Here is a 20,417-nt window from a genome sequence, read left to right on the forward strand (position 1 = left end):
TATCTAGGCTTCATTCAAGGTCTGTCTCCCCCACTCGTTTCCACTTTGATCAAATAAGATTAAAATTCCAGCTATGGGAATAGAGCTTAAAGAATCACAGAGCTGGAGGGGATTTGGAGGTGCTGGTCCAACCCCCCACCCAAACAGAAGACCCTACACCCTACGTTTCTGACAGGGGGCAGTCCAGTCTCTTCTTGAAAGTCTCCAGTGAGGAAGCTCCCACAACTTCTATTCCAGGGGTGAAATCCACTTAGCTTTACTACTGGTTTGGTAGCAAGGTGAGCTCGCTTCGCTTGCACACACCTCATCAGTGGTGGGATTCAAATAATTTAACAACCGGTTCTCTGCCTTAATGGCCATCTGGGTAGGCGTGGCTCAGTGGTCATATGACTGCGGGCGTGGCCAACTCAAGGTCACGCAGGTCGATGGGCGCTTCGCCTTAGTTATTACAACGGAGTAAGGGTTAACCGGAGAGGCAGTTTCTGTAAGCAGGGCAATAAAGATTAGGCTAAATAATTCTATATAGATTAGAATATAAAGATGTAATACTATTGGATGATTTCAGGATGATTTAATGAAATGTCATAATATAAATTTATTTTAAATTTAGAATATTCTACATAAAAAGGATGTAATAGTAGCTATAGTCAAATGAATGTTTAATAACCATAACAATTGTATAAAAATTAAGTTAAACTTAGTTAAATTTAGAGTATTATGTATAAAATAAAGTAATAATAGTTATAGCTAAATAAATGATCAATAATGGTAATAATGCATATATATACACTAGATTGATAATATGAACTTTTATATAAATTGTGAGGACTATGGAGAGGATGTTGAAAAGCTTTGTTATAAAAGATAAATGCTTCTATATAGAATAGAATATAAAGATGTAATACTGTTGGATGATTTCAGGATGATGTAATGAAATGCCATAATATAAATTTATTTTAAATTTAGAATATTTTACATAAAAAGGATGTAATAATAGCTATAGTCAAATGAATGTTTAATAACAATTGTATACATACACGTATATTAGAATGAAGATATGAGTTTTTTATGTAAATTGCAAATGAAGACTATTGTGAGAAAGCACCGGAGCTTTGTAACCAATCGACAGCCTGTAAGTAATTGGAGAAGGGTTTTTATTTTGTGTGTGTTTATGTCTGTTTGTTTTATGTTTGTCTAAAAATAAAAACTTTTTTATTAAAAAAAAAAGATTAGGCTAGGAATAACGCCAGAATGTTTCCTTCCTGCCTTCCTTACAGGATTACCCTGTAAAGTGGGAAAAAAACAAAAGGAGATTTCTTCCAAAACCGCTTCTCCCAACTGCTTAGAAAGTTAACAACCGGTTCTCCCCGAATAGGTGCGAACCGGCTGAATCCCACCACTGCCTTGCATGCCCAGGACCTTCTGCACATGTACAGAGTGTCAAAATGACGTCCGAGCAGAGCCTGCTACCGAGTGCGCCTGGCAAGCAAGTAAGCAAACAGCGGGGTGGGGTGGGGGGTGAGGATCCGCTGTGCCACGCAATTTAGATTAGTTAGAAAGCAGGAAGAACCGGTTTGCCCGAACAGGTAGCACTTTTTTTTACTACCGGTTTAGGCAAACAACTGGCATCTTTGCTACCAGCATTTCACCCCTGCTCTGTTCCATGGGTTGATTGTTCTCACTGTCAGAAAATTTCTCCTTATTTCCAGGTTGAACCTCTCCTTGGTCAGTTTCCATCTATTGTTCCTTGTCTGGCCTTCAGGTGCCTTGGAAAATAGCTTGACCCCCTCCTCTCTGTGGCAGCCCCTCAAATATTAGAAGATGCTATCCTGTCTCCCCTGGTCCTTCTCTTCACTGGACTAGCCATGCCCAGTTCCAGCAACCGTTCATAGTATGCTTTAGCCTCCAGTCCCCTAATCATCCTGGTTGCTCTTCTCTGCACTCTTTCTAGAGTTTCAACATCTTTTTTGTAGTCTGTGAGCCAAACTGGATGCAGTACTCTAGGTGTGGTCTTACTAAGGCTTTATAGAGTGGTATTAGTACATCACTTGATCTTGATTGTATCCCTCTGTTAATGCAATTTAGGATTGCATTGGCTTATTTGGAGATGTGTTAGGAAGCAAGCTGTAGAAATTAGCCCCTTCCTCCGAGACAAATTATTTATGCTTAGAAATCTGTTCCATGCCGAAAGACACAATGTGAGGCAATGATTAATAATATTGCAAGCTTCAGAAAGAAGTTCTCTGGTGCTCTGCTCACTTTCTGAGCATGAAATTGGATTAATGCAGAGATAGCGTTTGAAATCAATAGAGGAAATCAGCAGTGATGTCAAAACTCACTGGTGCTAAGCTGTTTATGGAGTGAAATTAATGCTTGTGAGCCATAAGCGGTTTCCCTTTCTGTAAGAAATCCCAATTTAGTAAAATGCCTTCAACTTTTCTGTCAAATGTACGAGGAGATTCTTTAATTAGTACTTTTGTTATTTGCGTGTCAATGTTTCTTCAAGAGAAGTTATCAGCTGTAATTCCAGGCCAGAGGGGAGGGGAAAAGAGACATGAAGGGAGGAGAGGGGAAGGAGAGGGAAAGAAGGAAGAATGAGGAGAGGAGAGAAGAGAGGAAAAGAAATGGAGGAGAGGGGGAGGGGAGAGGAGAGGAAAAGAGAAATGAAGGGAGGAGAGGGGAGGGGAGAGGGGAGGGAAAGAAGGAAGAAAGGAGGAGAGGAAAAGAGAAATGAAGGGAGGAGAGGAAGAGAGAAATGAAGGAAGGAGAAGAGGAGAAGGAAAGAAGAATGAGGAGGAGAGGAAAAGAAATGGAGGAGAGAGGGAGGGGAGAGGAGAGGAAAAGAGAAATGAAGGGAGGAGAGGAGAGGGGAGGGGGAGGATAGGGAAAGAAGGAAGAAAGGAGGAGAGGGAAAGAAATGAAGGGAGGAAAGGGGAGAGGAGAGAGGGAAAGAAGGAAGAAAGGAGAGGAAAAGAGAAATGAAGGGAAGAGAAGGGAAGGAGAGAGAAAGAAGGAAGAATGAGGAGAGGAGAGAAGAGAGGGAAAGAAATGGAGGAGAGGGGGAGGGGAGAGGAGAGGAAAGAAATGAAGGGAGGAGAGGGGAGGGGAGAGGAGAAGGAAAGAAGGAAGAATGAGGAGAGCAGAGAGGAAAAGAAATGAAGGGAGGAGAGGGGTGAGGGGAGAGGAGGGAAGAGAAGAGAAGAATGGGATGGAGGAGAGGAGAGGAAAAGAGAAATAAGGGGAGGGGAGGAGGACCTGATCAGCAAAGTGGAGGGACTCAATTGCAGTGACGGTGGATATATTGTTGGGAAACTGGAAAGACCAGCATAGGGACAAAACTTCATGGAGAAAATCTATATGGTCACTACAAGTTGAAACCAATTTGATGGCACATAATCAACCACTCAATCAATCCTTGCAGTGATGTAATGTTTGGAAGGTTGCTTCTTGAAGAATCCCAGACAACTTTTTTGCCACCATTTGGAAGCGATGGCATGAAAATGTGGAAGGACAACTTGATACACTTCCAGCCTCGGTCCCGCTCCTTCCACACTTTCATTTCCTTGTTTCCACAACAAACGAAGCCATTCTAAGAACTGAAGAAGCTTCTTGGAAGAGAAGCAAAACCTTTTCAAAGAAAACACTTCAGAAAGCCCAGTTGGAAAACTGCAACCTGGAGGCTGAAGGGTCCCCGTAGTCATTCTAAGCAAGTTTGGCCCCACTTGTTCTTCAACAATGTGCTTATTTTTTCCCCCTTCTGCTTCCCGTCACAGAAGTGTTGTGGAAGTGAGATGTTTGGCAGAAAGACAGCATGAGACTCCCACTCCAGTGCCAGGTCTAGAAGGGAGGGAGAATACAGTAGGACGGCTGCTGCCACTGAAAATCTCCTCTTAATTCCGCCAGTGGATTGGCACACGGTATTTCATCCAAACTCATTTCTGGCTCCGGGTAAATTCTTTGGCTCAGTGGTGCAGCAATTCAAGCAATGGTGTAGCGTTGCGCCAAGTTCTTTGCCTTTCTAAGGGAAGTTATCAGTAGGGAAAAATTGCCTTTTTAATGCAAGAGAGACAGAACTGCTTTGTTTCACTCAACAAGCAGCACTTGCTCAGAGGCTGAAATACACCAAATAAATGAGATGAAGAGTGCAAAGTAGAGGAGAGAGGGAAGGGAAGAAGAGACGGATAGGAGAGAGGACATGGGGGGGGGGAGAGGAGGAGAGAAAGAAGGAGTGGAAAGGGGAGAGAGGAGAAGGAGAGAGGAAGGGGAAGTAGAGAAGGGAAGGAGGACAGAGGGAAGAAAGGAGGTAGGGAGGAGGAGGAGAGAAGGAGAAGAAAGGGATGGATAAGGTACAAATATAATGTATGGAGAGCAGAAGAGCCAATAATCGTTTTTGGGAGTTGATGGTAAGACGAATCGATGTAAACATTTAACCACATAATACGATGCTGGCTATGTAGTAGGATACATGTGGTGATTTGTTATGAAAATGAAAAAATAAAAACTTTATAAATCAATAAGCAGCACATAGCAAGGTCTGCCATAAAATAAAGCTAAAGGGGACACAGAGCAACAGAGTTGGAAGGGACCTTGGAGGTCTTCTAGTCCAATCCTGCTCAAGCAGAAACCCTACACCCGTGATGGCAAATCTTTTGGGCACTGAGTGCCAAAAGCGGAGTGCACGCGCGCACACTCATCGGGGTTACAACCTGGAATAGGAGCTGCTCAGGGGGCTTGTGTGTGCGCCAGAAAATGAATGTCTGGTTTCCAGCGCGCACATGCGCACCGATCAGCTGGCCAACATTCATGCTCAAGCTGGAAAATGGAAGGCCAGCTCTTCCAGTTTCTGGCAATAGCGCATGCACAAAGGTCAGCTGATAGTTGCGCACTCATGCGCCCCAGAAACCCAAAAGATGAACGGGCAACGGCATGCTTGCCAGGCGACATGGATACGTTTGCCACTTTGGGCAGATGTGCCATAGGTTTGCCATCACGGCCCTACACCATTCCAGACAAGTGACTATCTTCTTGAAAGTCTCCAGTGATGGGGAACTCATAACTTCTGAAGGCAATCCCTTCCCCTGGATTATTGTTCTCAATCTCTCCTTACTTCTGGGTTGCTTCTCTCCTTGATTAGTTTCCATCCATTGTCTCTTGTCCTGCCTTCTGGTGCTTCAGGAAATAGGCTGACCCCCTCCTCTTTGGGGCAGCCCCTCAAATATTGGAACACTGCTCTTGTGCCAGCCCTAGTCCTTCTTTTCACTAGAGTAGACGAACCCAATTCCTGCAACGGTTCTTCATATGTTCTGGCTTCATGTTTCGTATGAGACTAAAACATATCACAGTTCTTCATATAATGTAGATCGTATGTATGTATGTATGTATGTATGTATGTATGTTGCATTTGGGCATACCAGGGGTTGTGACACAATACACACACACACACACATATATATATGCACATACATATACATGTATGTATGCATTGTGTCACAACCCCTGGTATGCCCAAATATGGGAGGGAGCATACTGCTTCCCTTTTCTGTCTATCGGCTCACCCTAGGAGCCATCCAGGCAGAAAGCCATTTTTTTATGTTGCTGTCAGGCCTGTAGTTATATTCTTTTTAGGATCTTTGGCCTGCCACACTTTCTTATAATTTTCTATGCTGTTTCAATAGTGTAGTAGTTGGGAGGGGGGAATAGAAAGGAGTAGGATTGTGGAATGTATTGTTATGGATTTTCTTAGAAGCTCAAGGTCGTCTTTTGTCTCCGCACCTCGACACCTGACCGGAACCAGAGGGGTGTAAATGCCAGCGTGGAAGATGATGATTGGAACATGTGATGGATTTGTGGGTGTGGGGATAGATCATGAACTTTCAACTGGGTGAACCCACAGGATGTAATTCAGAGTTGGAATTTTCCATAGCCGTGCTAAATTGCCTGTAGAATAAATTGGACCTTTAAGGATGTTTTGCCTTGGACAATGATTTATTTCTGCATGGTATTTAGAACCCTAACAGTTGCCTTGTTACATTTGTGCTGTAACGAGTACATCCCTTTATTTATTTATCAGCACAAATGCAATGTGTGTGTGTGTGTGTGTGCGCATATGTATGTGTGTGTGTGTGTGTGTGTATACACGCACACACATCCAGTTTGTATCTCGTAACTCGCATATATCAAATCACTTTGTATATCATAGTTCTTCATATACACTAGTCCTTTTATATTGAACCATATGCATTCTAGGAGGCTTTCATTCACTTTAGCAACAGCAATGTTGAGCTCAATTGTGGTCGTAAGTCAAGGAGTACTTGTACTCTGCAATTATGATGGACTCAGGCCAAACCTGGGGTATGGAGACAGTCAGTGGAAGAGCTACTTGTTTCCTAGTCTCATAATAAAGTTCTTTAATGAGAGTCACTCATTAAAACAGAATGATGAAAGATTCTGGAGAGGTGAAAGGAAAGACGACCTTCACGCATCCCATTTTTTGAGGTTGAGGCTCAATATTTTTAGACAGAATACAGAATATCAAGAGTTGGAAGGGAACCTAGAGGTCTTCTAGTCCACCCCCTGCTCATGCAGGAGGCCCTACTATTCTAGACAAATGGTTGTCCAAACTCTTCTTTAAAGCCTCCCGTAATGGAGCACCCACAACTTCTGGAGGCAAGCTGTTCCACTGATTAATTGTTCCCACTCTCAGGAAGTTTCTCCTTAGTTCTAGGTTGGATCTCTCTTTAATGATCTTCCACCTGTTACTTCTTGTCTTCCTCTCATTGCGGGCATACATAGTAGCCCAATCCTGATATGACTTTTGCATGGAGAGGACCCCAAATTCGCTATTTAGCACAAGGAATGAGTCAGTTCATGAGGATGTAATCTTAACTTTCTTGAATGCTGACAATAATGAAGAACCTTGAAGAATGAACCTTCAGGTGTAAACCTTGAAGAGTGAAGAATGCTGACAACATAAAGAACCTGTTCTGCTTCCCCAATGGACAGAAAAAGAAGATGAGCAAAGAATCAAACAGAATTCATGTAGCATATTAACTGTCAGGGTTCCAAGTAACACCCGCAACAAAAGAAGACTCAGAGGCTTGAAGTTCCTCAAAGTTTCATTTTATTCGAAATGTCCTATGGGCACATCTGGGAAAACCCGAATCTGAAAGCTTCCAGGTTTCCCCCACCGAAATGAAACTCCAGTCCCTGCCCAGCACCCACATGTCCAATCAATGCACCATCCAAAACTGGAGATGCCTCCCAGTCACACCACTCCAGGTGCAGGGCAAGATGTCCTTGACACTCTGAGAAAGGAATGTTATTTGGACTATATATCTCCCATACTCCATATAACCCGCCCTCCCATTTTCCCACAGCATTAAGTGTGACAGGCCTGAAGGCCCAATGCAAAAGATGGCTTCCAGGCCTGACATTAATGTTGGCTAATTTATGGCTTGGTAGGTATAGAAAGGTAATTAGCGTGGATCAGTGGTGGGTTTCTAAATTTTTTGGAACCTACTCTGTGGGTGTGGTCTGCTTTTTGGGAGTGGCTTGCTGGCCATGTGACTGAGTGGGAGTGGCTTGCCAGCCATGTGACTGGGTGGGAGTGGCTTGCTGGCCATGTGACTGGGTGGGAGTGGCCAAGACGATGTCACTGAATTCTTTGCCCCAATGGATGAAATCCAAAAGTATGAAAGAAAACACCAATTATGTAAGGAAAGGTCACTAAAATGTATAAGGAAATATTATTAGTTCTTGATCATTATTAATGTGTAGATAACTGAGGGACATTACACACCCACACCCACACAAACTGTGACAGTGCCAGGAAAACACCAAAAAATAAGAATCCCCCCCAAGACTGCAAATGAAACCAATTTTTTTCCATAAACCTACGGACAGGAAAGACAAAGCCACTGGAATAAAAACCATCAAGGCATTGTGGGAAATTATAAAGGACAGTGCCAAGAAGCTCACAGATCAGCAACCACCTCAGAATTACCTAAACAACCAGGGTGAAAGACACTAAATCTGGCAAAGCTGCCTTGCACCATCCTGGCCTGCCCATAGAAAAACAGCCACTTTGAGACACATAAAACTGGTCTGAACACTTAAAAGCAACATATTGCATCACAAAGAAAACATTTGCAAAAAGGAATAACATTTCTTGTAGTAAATATATTTTATAAACAATTAAAAAATAAAAATTCCCTTAAAAATAATTTAAAAAAAAAGATATTCTATAAATAAAAATATCCTTTAAAAACATTGTTAAGTATTCTGCACACAATAATTTATACTGTAACCATTTCAAGGTAGTCTACCAGCAATAATTTATACTGTAACCATTTCAAGGTATTCTACACACAATAAATTGAAGTAAACCATTTTAAAATATTCTATACTCAATACTTTTAAGTAAAACAATTTTAAAAAAATTTATGCACAATAAATAAAATATTCTTTTAAAAAACATTAAAAGAATAAAAGAAGAAAAAAAACCAGGTCACTTACCAGCAGGCAGAATCAGCAGCTCTCTGATGTGATGGATGCAGCAAGGAGCAGGCAGGCAACGAGGCAGCAGGACAGGTAAACTTGCCGGACTGGACTAGGGTTGCCGGTTAGCTAGGCACGCCGCCTGGCAGGCTTAGCCAGCCAGGCGAGGCTCAAGGGGGGGGGGGCGCTTTCGGCTGCATGGTGTACGCCAGCTCACGGCAAGCCTTCCCTCACGAAAGCTAGCCTGCCACCGTCGCCCACCCGCTTTCGGCCATGCGGCATACACCAGCTTGTGGCTTTCGCGAGGGAGTTAGATGCTATGTAGTCATAACAAAAAATTTTCTAGAAAGCCAAGGTCATCCTTTGTCTTTACACCTCTGCACCTGATCGGAACTGGATGGGTGGAACTGCCAGCATGGCAGCGGAAGATTGGACCATATGATGGACTTGTGGGTGTGGGGGGGAAAGATCTTGAACTTTCAACTGGGTGGGGAAAACCGGGAAGCTTTCAGATTCAGGTTTTCCCAGATGTGCCAACATGGCTCTCTTCATAAATTGGAATACTTTGAGCAATACTTTGTCTCGGACTCTGATTTACTTTTGGATGCTATTTGGAACCCTGACATTAAGCTTCAAAAAGAGGGTGTGAGAAAGAGCAGAGGGGACACGGCTGGACATCGGAGAAACCCTGCCACGGAGAGTGATATTCAACGCAAAGCCAGTTCCCTATCTCCGTGTCTCGGTACCCAGAAGAAGGTGGTTTAACTTTAAAGAAATTGAGCTAAGCATACAGGAAAAAGGATCTGCCACTAGGTCAAACTGGGTGCCATGCGTATATATAGATTTTTTCATTAAAGGAGTGCAGATTTAGAGGCCCCAGTTATTACTTCCAGTGACTTGAGGCCCTGAGGGGCAGCAGGAGAATGGAAAAGAGCAGAGCAGCCTGCTCTCGGAGTTGATGCTCACTGAATCCGAAAGGTCATATCATGTTTTCTGGCAATTGACTCAATGGGTTTGGATTCGACAACATAAGGTCGGGCTGTTTCCACTCAGTGCATGTTTACTGGGAAATGTGCCTTCCAGTTGTTTTCACATTGACCTTATTACCCTGCTTCACTGATGAGGTTGGCACGGAGTCTACTTTTGGCAAGCGGTCGTGAGTGTGGAGGGAGGGGCGTGGTGTGGGGGGTGCTTAAAACTCATTGGTGCAGGGTGAGCCAGGAGGCCATGCGCAAGCTGGAGCCTTGGCTGGCTCTCTCATCCCATCTTCAAGAGCCAAGTCCTCCTACCTCTTGCCCGCTCAAGTCTTTGGGGATGAAGCTTTGCTGCTGGAGATATGGAATAGAATAACAGAGTTGGAAGGGACCTTGGAGGTCTTCTAGTCCAACCCTTTGCTTAGCCAGGAAACTCTACACCACTTCAGACAAGTGGTTATCCAACCTCTTCTTAAAAACATCCAGTGTTGGACCATTCACAACTTCTGGAGGCAAATTGTTCCACTGGTTAATTGTTCTCACTGTCAGGAATTTTTTTCCTTAGTTCTAAGTTGCTTCTTTCCTTGATTAATTTCCATTGCTTCTTGTCCTGCCTTCAGATGCTTTGAAGAATAGCTTGACTCCTTCTTCTTTGTGGTAGCCTCTCAAGTATTGGAAGACTGCTATCATGTCACCCCTAGTCCTTCTCTTCACTAGACTAGCCTTGCCCAGTTCCTGCAACTGTTCTTCATATGTTTTAGCCTCCAGTCATCTAATCATCTTGGTTGCTCTTCTCTGAACTCTTTCTGATGATCCAATTCCCTGCTTGGGGTGCTCCTCCTTCTCATGGTTAATTGATTTCACAGATAATTATGGAACTCTATTACTGTAGGACATGATAAGAGAATCTGGTAAGTTTGTCAACATGTCCTTTGTCTCCTCTTATAGTAAACAGGATCAAGGCCAGGTTATTTAGAGTGGTGGTTTCATTTCATTATTAATTTATTAATTGATTTGAATTGTTTTGCTTGCCTTTATAATTCAAGGAAGCAAACATACAAGATTACAGAGAAAGCAACAAAGATGATTAGGGGACTGGAGGACAAAACATATGACAGACAGGGTGTGTCTAATCTACTGAAAAGAAGGACTAGGGGTGAGATGATAGCAGTCTTCCAATATTTGAAGGCCAGCCACAAAGAAAGGGCGGGGAGGTGTCAACCAATTCTTCAAAGCACCCGAAGACCGGACAAGAAGCAATGGATGGAAACTAATCAAGGAAAGAACCAACCTAGAAATAAGGAGAAATTTCTTGACAGTGGGAACAATTAACCAGTGGAACTACTTACCTCCAGAAGTTGTGGGTACTCCAACACTGGAGACTTTTAAGAAGAGATTGGACAACTATTTGTCTGAAATGGCATAGGGTCTCCTGCTTGAGCAAGTGGTTGGACCAGAATAACTCCAAAGTCCCTTCCAATTCTGTTATTCATACTTAATACTTCTTCTTCCTCCTATTTTTCCCACGACAACCTTGCGAGGTGGGTTGGAGTGAGAACAGTGAATTGTCCAAAATCACCCAGCCAGCTTTCATACCTAAACTGGCACTAGAACACATGGCCTACTGATTCTTAAGACAGTACCTTAATCACTAGGCTAAATCATTCAGTTTATTCAGTTTAAGTATTGCCTCCTTTGCACGACTTCCACACTCCCATTCAAAGTAATATTGTGAAGAGAGAATTAAATTGTTTTAATGTGGGGGTAAAGTAGAATAAAATATGGATTAAAACATAAGAATGAAGACGTGGCATAAAAGGGACAGTTAGAAGCTTGCTTAAAGGGACAGGAAAATGTCATCAGCCTTCAACCACAACATGTTCCAGCAAATGTCCCTATATCAAAAGTCCAAAACCACAAGGTTCAATTAAAGTTCGTTAATGGCACGTAGTCCATACCTGTAACAAAAGGAGAAGTAAGACCCCCATCTCCTTATAAGGCTTTTTCCTCAAGGTAACCAATAAGAAATGAGTTAAGTGTTTCCGTGTTACACTGTCTTTGCGAATGTATAAGAATGCGTGCTTCAATAATGAACGGGGTTCAGAAATTCACAACGTTAGCCATGGGCTAACTTTTCTGAACCTGGCAGCCAAATAAACTTTTCCTGTATCCTGAGAAGTCTAAGCCTATCATTTTCTGCAACAGGGGAAGGGTAATGGGTATTGCGTGAATCTATTTTGAATAGATTTCTGAATCTGTGCCACTGGTTAATTGTCCCCCTAACAGCGAGGACAAAATTAACCGGTGGAACAGAAGTTGCCTTCAGACGTTGTGAGTGCTCCATCACCAGAGATTTTAAAGAAGAGACTAGACAGCCACTTATCTGGAATGCTATAAAGCCGGGGTGTCAAACTAGATTTCTTCCTAGGCCAGGGGTGTCCAAACTTGGGAACTTTAAGACTTGTGGACTTCAACTCCCAGAATTCCCCAGCCAGCTATGCTGGCTGGGGAATTCTGGGAGTTGAAGTCCACAAGTCTTAAAGTTCCCAAGTTTGGACACCCCTGGCCTAGGCCGAATCAGCATTGTAGTTCTCCATGGGGTGGGGGTGGGGAAACCAGGGCAGAGAGACGAGACAATGTCTCCTGCAGCACTTTATTGGCCATAACAAGGGGGCACATCATTTTTGCCCTCCCCGTCCTCCAGCAGCACTCTGCCAGTCAAAAATGAGCCACGTGAAGGCCCCCCAAGGCCTTCACATGGACTGTTTTTGGCCGGCGGAGTACTGCAGGAGGCCAAAGAGGCTGAAAATGGGCCGCAAGCGGGAGCCGCATGTGGCCTCTTTTGGCCAGCAGAGGCACTGCAGGCTGGATTTAATCACCCCGTGGACCGCATGCAGCCCGCAGCCGTTTGAGTTTGCCACCCCTTCTATAAAGTCTCCTGCTTGAGCGGAGGGTTGGACTAGAAGGCCTCTCGGGTCCCTTCAAGCTCCTCTTCTGATTGAATTGCCCATTGCCCTCCCCATCCTGGGCACGGTGAGGCATCTGAGGCGTTTCACACTACAGTGAAATGACCCATGCCATCTGGAGTTCTCCAGCCAAATTGTGTGCCCACAGCATCTGCCTGCCCCACATGACTGAAGGCTTCGTTTGTACTTCCACTTGGCATGGCGTGGCGTCTGGGGAGGAAGACAATTGGATAATGAATAAGCCGGGCTGAGGCCTTAGTCAGAAAATAACATTTGCTCTGATTACACTGACTCTGGGGTGACCTCTCCAGCTGTGCCCTATTTTGAAGCGCAAGAAGGAATTTCCGGTTCAGAAAATCCTCAGTAGCCTCACGGAGGCCGGGCAGTTTGGTTCTCCTTCCCCTGGAGAAGATGATTGGAACAGGCCTCAGGAAAGGCTTCACAAGGACCTTCAAAGATCTTTCTAACCAAAGGAGGAGGCGGATCAGAGCCACTCCTAAAGCCTTGGGCATGCCAATACCAGAGGTAAAGGCTAAGCTCTCAAGTCAACAGAGGTACTAATACTACTCTATAAAGCCTTAGTAAGACCACACCTAGAGTCCTGCATCCAGTTTTGGTCATCACACTATAAAAAAGATGTTGAGACTCTAGAAAATGTGCAGAGAAGAACAACCAGGATGATTAGGGGACTGGAGACTAAAACATACGATGAATGGTTGCAGGAACTGGGCATGGCTAGTCTAGCGAAGAGAAGGACCAGGGGAGACAGGATAGCAGTCTTCCAATATTTGAGGGGCTGCCCCAGAGAGAAGGGGGTCAGGCTATTTTCCAAGGCACCTAAAGGCCAGACAAGGAATAATGGATGGAAACTGACCAAGGAGAAATTCAACCTAGAAAGAAGGAGGAATTTTCTGACCGTGAGAACAATCAACCCATGGAACAGAAGTTGCCTTTGGAAGTTGTGGAAGCTTCATCCTGGAAGCTTTCAAGAAGAGACTGGACTGCCATCTGTCAGAAATGGTGAAGTGTCTCCTGCTTGAGTGGGCGGATTGGACTAGATGACCTACAAGGTCCATTCCAACTCTCTTAAGCTGTAAAAGCCTGGAAATAAGGATACATTTTCTGACAGAACAATCAACGGATAGAACAGAAGTTGCCTTCTGAAATTGTAGGAGCTTCATCACTGGAGGCTTTCAAGAAAAGACTGGACTGCCATGTGTCAGAAATAGTGTGGAGTCTCCTGCTTGGGCAGGAGGTTGGGCTAGATGACCTACAAGGTCCCTTCAAGCTCTGTTAATTTGTACCTTCAAATTTCAGTTAAGAAATGTTCAGTTTTACATATTAGAAAACAAAACCAGAATGTGAAAGTATAAGTGGTATTGATCTAGTAGATGACCCTCATTTTATTAAGGACCTGAAGTGCAGGTAATCCTTGAGTTACGACCACAGTCAAAATTTATGTTGCTAAGTGAAACATTGAGTTTTGTCCCATTTTACCACTTTGCTTGCCACAGTTGTTAAGTGAACCAGTGCAGTTCTTAAGTTAGTAACATGGTTGTTAAGTGAACCTGGCTTCCCCATTGTCGCAAAAGGGGAATGCATGACCCCAGGACACTGCAACGGTCATAAATATGAACCAGTTGCCAAGCATCTGAATTTTGATCATGTGACCTTGGGGATGCTGCAACAGTTGTGAAAAAAGTGTGAAAAATGACTGTAAATCCGTTTTTTCAGTCCCGTTCTAACTATGAACGGTCAATAAATGAACTGTTGTAAATCGAGGACTATCTGTACTTTACAAGAAAGTTCTTGCATTCTTCTGGCCATCATAGAATACCTTATGCTACCACGCTTCAAAATCTTGGTTTGGGTAGTTTAGAACTGCAATGTTTCTTTTCTTTTTTTAAAGAACTGTGATTAGCAAACATTGCCAAATATCTATGGAGATTCTCAGTCATCCAGATCACGATTGTCCCAAAGGGGCTTTTTTCAAAAGATAACTGGACTTTCTTTGGTTTTCCTTGAAGAAGTTTCGCTTCTCATCCAAGAAGCTTCTTTGGTTCTTCATCAGTTCAATTCTTCAGAATTGAAAAGGCTTCTTGGACGAGAAGTGAAACATCTTCAAGAAGAAGAGGGGGTCAAATTATTCTCCAATGCAGGCAGGACAAGAAACAATGGTTGGAAACTAATCAAAGAAAGAAGCAACCTGGAATTAAGGAGAAACTTCCTAAGAGTGGGGATAATTAACCAGTGGAACAGCTGGCCTCCAGAAATCATGGGTGCTCCAACACTGGAGGTTTTTAAGGAGAGACTAGACAGCCACTTATCTGGAATACTATAGGTTCTCCTGCTTGAACAGGGGGTTGGACTAGAAGACCTCCAAGGTCCCTTCCAGGTCAGTCATTCTAATTCTAAGAAAAGCCAAAGAAAGTCCAGTTGCCTTTTGAAAAAGCACTTTTGGGATTGCCAAATAGCAAAATAACACAAATCCATGATGCATGGAGAAAAATGATACAGAAAATGTAAAACCTCTTACTAAAAAAATAAGATAATTTACCATGTATCTAAAATATGACAAATAGTAAGTTTGCTGCTGTTCAGATAAATTATAAAATGTATCAAAATTGGATAGAAGTGTGGAACTTCCTTTGGATATTTCATTATTTAACTTTGGGATTATTTTTTTCCCTAAAGTAGAAATTGAAGAGGCCTTATTAATCTACACCTCAATTGTTACACCATGAAGAGTTTCCCAGTATTGGGCAATTGTTAATTTAGCTGCAGAAATTAAACAGATAATACATTCCTTATTTTCAAGCTTGAAATCCTGTAAATAATGCAGTAAGACAACCTCTAGGGAGCATTGAATGCTTTGTTTAGTAATGGTACTTATCACTCCAAAAATGTTCGGCAAAAATAGCATAGTTTTTTTAACCGCCACAAATTAAAGGCAGCCTCTTTTTCTTATAACCTCTCAAGCATTTAGAAGGATAATTTTGATACATGGGTAGCATTCTAACTGGAGTCAACGTATAATTTTCTGGCATGTATAATTTTCCCAATGCAATTCTTGTATGGAAGTTGAGATGATAGGATGTGATTCTAAAAGGCAATAAAAGCATTTGGACTCCCCCCCACCCCCTACTATAACAAGATGAGTAAACGCCAAACTCATAGCCTTTGTGTTCACCATTTGGTCTCCAGTCTGATTTTTCTTCTTCTAAGGGGTGAGTAGAATATAAATATTGGAAATATTAAAAAATCTGTTTGTGAGCTGATGGGGTAAAAAAATGAAATTTGTTGGAAATATGGCACGGGGCAGGCAATATGGTGACCCGTGAAGATGGATTTTGGGACCTGCCAAAGTACCTACCTTACGGTCATTGCCTTTTTCATAACTGGTTTAATTAAAAAAAATATTCTGTGCTCTTGGAATGTTTTGCAAGATTCAGGCAAATATCTTCTAACCCTGCCTTAGCACTTTTCTATATCTAATATTATTTTTTTCTCTGTTCAACTAAACTAGCAAGATTGCCACTAAGTCATTCTTATGCAGCTCCAATGTTCTTTTGTTTTCTGCTCAGGATACTTTCTTGGTCCTGAAAGAGGAGCTCAGCAAATTTTGGGTAACCTAAGGTGATTTTCCCCTGGAGATTTACAGGACAGCGTCTATTTTAATTTTAAGTAAAATATTCACTCTACTGCGAACATAGGCAGAATATATACCCTTTGGGATGTGTGCATACAGTTCCAGAATGCTAGCCAACTCTTATGAGAAAATTTCCAATAATGTGGGAGATTTCATTATCTGTAAAGCAAGTTAGGGCAAAAGATCCATCTCTTTGGCTAAAATGGGATATAATGGAAACAGAGTGCAATACTTATCCCTGTCCAGTAAATTGTCCCTTTTTATAACTTCATTATTAGCAAGGAAAAACCTGGTCTGGATATTTAGAGCAATTAACCAGTGGAACAACTTGCCCCCAGAAGTTATGAATTCTCCAACACTGAAACTTTTAAAGAAGAGATCTGAAATGATATAGGGTTTCCGGCCTGAGCTGCAGGTGGACCAAAAGACCTCCAAGGTATTTTCTATTGCTATTGCTATTTCTCTATTTCTCTATTTCTATTTCTCTATTTCTATTTCTCTATTCCTATCCTATTCTATTCTCTATCTCTTATTCTATTCTACTCTATTCTAATTTTGTTCTGCTCTGTTCTATTCTACTCTAATCTATTCTATTTTTATTCTATTCTATTCTATTCTGTATTCCGTTCCACTCTACTCCACTCCTTTCCACACTGTTCCATTCCATTCCACTCACTCCACTCCACTCCACTCTACCATACCCCTCTACTCCACTCTACTCCACTCATTCTACTTTACTCTACTCTACTCTACTCTACTCTACTCTACTCTACTCTACTCTAATCTACTCTACTCTATTCTATTCTATTCTATTCTATTTATTCTATTCTATTTATTCTATTCTGTATTCTGCTCTATTTTGTATTCCGTTCCATTCCATTCCATTCCACTCCACTCCACTCCACTCCACTCCACTCCACTCCACTCCATTCCATTCCATTCCATTCCATTCCATTCTATTCTATTCTATTCTATTCTATTCTATTCTATTCTATTATTTTTCGTTCTATTCTCTATTTCATTCCACTCCACTCCACTCCAATCCATTCCTATTCTATAGCAACGTGCTTCGTTGTCCTTCAGGATCTGTCCATGGTGCCAAAACCTTTTGCCCTGTTAGCTGCTTTGACTTACCGTATTTTTCGGAGTATAAGACGCACCCTTTTCCCTCAAAAAAGAAGGTGAAAATCTGGGTGCGTCTTATACACTGAATACAGCATTTTTGGCCTCCCAAAACCTCGCCCTCTTTGCAAAAATGGTCATGCATAGCCTTTAGGAGGCTTCCAGAGTGCTCCTGGGGGCTGGGGAGGGGGAAAATGAGCAAAAATGGGCCATTTTTCGCTCATTTCTCCCCCCCAGCCCCCAGGAGCACTTTATAAGTCTCCTAAAGGCTCTGCATGCCCTTTTTAAAATAAAAAATGGGCCCATTTTCGTGAAAAACGGGCCATTTTGGGGAGGTCTGCAGAGTGCAAAAACTTATTTTTTAAATTTCCCTCTTCAAAATCGTGGTGCGTCTTATACTCCAAAAAATACAGAAGCCACTGAGCAGCAGGTACTCCTTGGCTTTTAACTACAATTGTGGCCAAAATCTCTTATTGCGAAGCAAGTCAGTGGTTATGTGAGTTTGCCCCATTTTACGACCTTTCTTGCCACAGTTATTAAGTGAATCACTGCAGTGGTTAAGTCAGTGACATGTTGTGAAGTGAATTAAAAAGTGGCTTTCCCCATTGACTTTTCTGGTCAGAAGGTTGCAAAAAGTGATCCGGTTCCAGTTGCCGGGTGCCCGAATTTTGATCACATGACCACAGGGAAGCTGCAATGGTTATAAGTGTGAAAAACGGTCATAAGTTACTTTCTTCAGTGCTGCTGTAACTCCGAACGGTCACTAAACAAATGTTTGTAAGTAGACAACTGCCTGTAAAGGCATATATTAGTTATCAAGTGCCTTGCTTGCATTTTGTCGTCATTTATGTAATCATAATTTATTCTATAAGTTACCCTTGCTTCTTCAGTCCAGCTATGGAGGACATATCTGATGGCTGCTGCCCTCAATATTTGCTCCCTCCTCTGGCTGTGAAATCCTGGAATTTAGTCTTGAAATTCAGATGGGGCCTCACTGAATCTTTGATATATCAACATTGACATTTAAACATGCCCCTTATGCTTTCTTCGTAGAGTGAGCCATATAGATTAGATTTTTAGGGTTTTTTTTTAACAATCCTGCATTTTTATTTTTATAAATAACTGAAGGCAGCATACATATCTAATACTCCCTCCTCCTATTTTTCCCACAATAATCTCAGAGGTGCGTTCGGCTGAAAGAAAGGGACTTGTCTAAGGGCATCTAACCGGCTTTAATGCCTAAGGCAGGTGTCAAGCCGGCCTCCTTCAGCAACCAAGAAAGAAACCACTTAACTCTGTTTTGCAGAATTAAGAGTACTTGTACTGGTTATGAAAAGATAGCAGCTAAGCAAAGCAAGATCTGAGGCAAAAGCGTGCGAAATCATACATATCAATATGTGACCAAACTCCCTCTCCCGGGTAACCCTCATCCCACTGTCCAATCTGCAAATCCCTTAGGTGTCATGTTCCATCTTCAAGGAGCCATCATCAGGTTGGTATGCAGGACGGTTGGCCTTGACCGACACCAAGCGCTAATCTCCAGCATGCGCAGTAGACGGTGAGACCAAAACTCCCTTTTTACAATCTCTCCTGTACTTAAACTTCCCCTCCCAAATACCAGCCCCCCCTCCCCGTTTCAATGGCAGCCGAAAGCAAATAGCGAAACAGAGGCTGACAGCAGGACTAGAACTCACAGTCTCCTGGTGATTGGGTTAGTCTCCCAGGTAGCTTTCATGCCTAAAATGGGACTAGAACTCACAGTCCCCTGGTGATTGGCTCAAAGTCCTCCAGGTAGCTTTCATGCCTAAGGCAGGACTAGAACTCACAGTCTCCTGGTGATTGGGTTAGTCTCCCAGGTAGCTTTCATGCCTAAAATGGGACTAGAACTCACAGTCCCCTGGTGATTGGGTTAGTCTCCCAGGTAGCTTTCATGCCTAAAATGGGACTAGAACTCACAGTCTCCTGGTGATTGGGTTAGTCTCCCAGGTAGCTTTCATGCCTAAAATGGGACTAGAACTCACAGTCCCCTGGTGATTGGCTCAAAGTCCTCCAGGTAGCTTTCATGCCTAAGGCAGGACTAGAATTCACCTTTTCCTGGTTTCTAGCCTGGTGCTTTAACAACTAGATCAACCTGATGCTAACTATTGAAATGTTTGGACATGCACACCGACACAGAAACAGCATCTTTCCTCTCCTTTATCCATATCCTGATTCAAAAATGCTATCTCTATTCCTAAAAAAACCTGGCCGGAATGGAGTTAGCAATTTAAATTGCTTTGGCTCGTTCTAGGACAGCTTAAACCCTCCACATTTCTGAAATGTTTTGGGATTTTTCCTTCCCTCCATGTTTTTTTTAAATCCAAAAGCATTAAGCGGATTTGGGAGCTAATAGGCTTATGACTCAAGGTGTTTTTCTTGGCTTTTCAGAACAAAGTTCCCTTCGTCATTTCTGTCATGACAGGTGCAGCTACTGCCATAGATGTTTGACGATGCAGCGGAGTTTATGAGCTGCCTGGAGCTGCAGAGGTGACTCATTCGGAGCTCTGGAACCATCAACCTCTGCCCTGCAAGAGGCTCTCCTGGTCACTGAGAAAGCTCTTTGACACCTGCAGTTCACACCTTAGTTTATGTGAGTTTCCTCCCAGGAGTTCTTGAAATATCCAGGAGTAAAATAGCAGCAACGGTTGGGGGTGAATCCTAAGGGTTGCAGCTGAAAGATAGTCCAAGGAAGCTAACCTTCATGAGTGTGGCTGTGCATCCTACCAGGTGTTGTGGTCTGTCAGCCGCCGGCCCCTCCAGCAACCGAATCAAAGGAAGAGAAGGAGGAGGCGGCATGGGAGACAGAGTCAGCATCAGGGCAGAAGGAGCTCTGAGGGGGAAGAAGGAATGGAGTTGGCAGAAAGAGAGAGAGACAGAGGCAAAGCCTCAGCCCTCAGATGGAGAGTCCACAGCCCCCAGGTCAGGAGGTGGCTGATGAGGAAGAGGAGGAACAGCGGTGGGACTTGAATCTAGGTCTGCATGGTGCTTGTTCCAACACATTCTACACTGGATCCCATTAATAGTAATCTAGTAGTAGTAATCATCAGCATCAGCATCTTGGTGTTGGTTTAACACCTCCTCCACTGGAGGTAGTAATAATCTTTATCGACAGGATCTTTTTTGGTGTTGGTTCAACACTTTTCCCACTGGATCACCCTAGTAGTAATCTAA

The 20,417-nt window shown here is 42.9% G+C and overlaps 1 long non-coding RNA gene across 3 annotated transcripts in view; it reads left to right on the plus strand.

The window, feature by feature from the left end:
- The first annotated feature begins 1,413 nt into the window (after positions 1-1,413).
- Positions 1,414-20,417, plus strand: part of LOC309398176 — an 86,881-nt gene continuing 67,877 nt past the window's right edge. For 2 of the 3 annotated variants that reach the window (XR_014176360.1, XR_014176361.1), the window contains exon 1: positions 16,447-16,521. This is a non-coding gene — a long non-coding RNA (uncharacterized lncRNA). Of the gene's footprint in view, positions 1,491-16,446; positions 16,522-20,417 lie in introns of those variants that run through there. The other variant, XR_014176359.1, reaches the window with a different exon arrangement.

Source organism: Natrix helvetica (assembly GCF_964273705.1).
Source record: "Natrix helvetica genome assembly, chromosome: 12".
Taxonomy (NCBI): Eukaryota; Metazoa; Chordata; class Lepidosauria; order Squamata; family Natricidae; genus Natrix; species Natrix helvetica.